The sequence below is a fragment of the Bombus impatiens genome, unplaced genomic scaffold, assembly GCF_000188095.3.
Source record: "Bombus impatiens unplaced genomic scaffold, BIMP_2.2 scf_0460, whole genome shotgun sequence".
Taxonomy (NCBI): Eukaryota; Metazoa; Arthropoda; class Insecta; order Hymenoptera; family Apidae; genus Bombus; species Bombus impatiens.
The window spans coordinates 83,672-85,561 of record NT_176879.1 but is presented as its reverse complement, the minus strand read 5'-3'; positions in this window follow the sequence as shown (position 1 = coordinate 85,561).

The following is a 1,890-nucleotide window of genomic DNA, read 5'->3' as shown; positions in this document are numbered from 1 at the left end:
ATATATATATCTCCGACATATATATATATATATATATATATATATATACATATATATACATATATATATATATATACATATATATACATATATATACATATGTCGGAGATGAAAGAACATCGGGGCCTTCCCTTTGGAACTTCGGGAAAATTCCTTAACACCGTAATCTGGATTCTATCATAGGCGTAATTAAATAATTGTCCTCATTCGATCTGATTGTATTGTTCGAGATCTGTGATAATGAGCTTGGGCTCGAGGCGACAGCCAGTCGTCGGTCGTAGCCGCGGTCATGGGATGAACGCTTTGTCTAACAAAGGTATGGAGTAATTCTATAGCCCTCCTTAAAAGAAGTATTTGTGGCGGCACGCGACAGTAAACATTCCAACGGTCTCTGTCCCGTAGCTCGCCACACGCAGAACCTATTCTCCGAGTAAGATGATTGCCAGTTGTCGATGCGTCTCCGCAGTACATGTTCAACTAGCCTGAGGGCCCATTATAAATCTTAAGTCCTTCAAACAAACAGTTTTTGTCCCAACTACAAGAAGATAGAGGAGACCTATTTTTCCAACGAATAACGTCCCCACTACCAACTTTCTCTCGAGGGCGGCTAGCATCTTTTTCTAACCACCGATATGGAGATTGACCAATTAGCAGCAACGCCAATTTCCCTTACTTTCTGAACGAAGACTTTTCTTGATGAATCCGATGATCTCGTGTCCTTAGACACACCCCATGATAGTTTTCCTCCGTGGCATCATCGGGGCGGGAAAGGCATTCTTTCTTGCGATCTTATCGACCAAAGAGTAACGTCTTTACAATCAGCAATTATTCAGACTTAGATTTCGTGAGAACGTTCATCTATCATCCTGTTGACCGCGGATTCGTTGTCGAACCTGAGATCATTGTCACTAGTGCCGGAAGCGCTTAATCGCCGTGTTTGATTGTCGAACCTGTGTTACCCATACTTGTGTTAATAAACCGTACTGTTACTATACCGCAACGATGGCTAATTTCAATGAAGAATCGTCTAACGCTCCCAACCCCATCCTCAACGTTTCTCCGACATATAATATATGAATACTTTATTCACAAGGCGAAGTTACACTTCAATAGCAAAATACAGACTGACTTACTGACTAAAGGACTGGGATCTTTACCTCCTCACTATGATTCACATATCTCACGAGTGGGAATCCGGCTACTGTCTGTTCTCACCGCTATCGCATGACCAGGTGTTATATGCATATCTTGAGATCGGCGGATTCCTGGCTCCTGGGTGACGTTACATAGTCATTCCGAGATTTAAATGAACTCGTAGTCATTAGTTTGCTAAGAATATGTCCAAAGACCCGTCAAATATTAAGATGAAAATCGAAGAAAATACATACGCATAGTAGAATTATAAATAAATAGTTTACAGAATGCCTATAAATAAGACCGGAATTGGAAAAGCAGTGTTGAAAAAAATCAAAGTTTCGTGGGCGTTTTCCGTGAAGCAATTGGTTTCAAATTTTTATATGAGTATATAATTATCGAGAGTGGACTAAAAAACAAATTTTAGCGAAAAGGTATTTTATACAAGATATCTCTCTTGTAATGGATATATAAAATATTTCTATTGTATTTGAGTAAAAAAGACAAGAAACAAAGTATTCATAGTAAAAAGAAATAATTAATGATAATAAAAGAAACTTATATATACTATATACTCAAAAGGTACATTCTGGAATTAACAAAACAAATTCATTATTATATATTTCATTCAAATATAATTTATTAAAGCTGCGAGTGTGGTCAAAGTAGTTAATTCGTTCATAGACATTTTGTACATTTATTACAATGCAGTTTTGAGGATTTGATTCAAAAAATTTGATTGCAAAATTCATACAT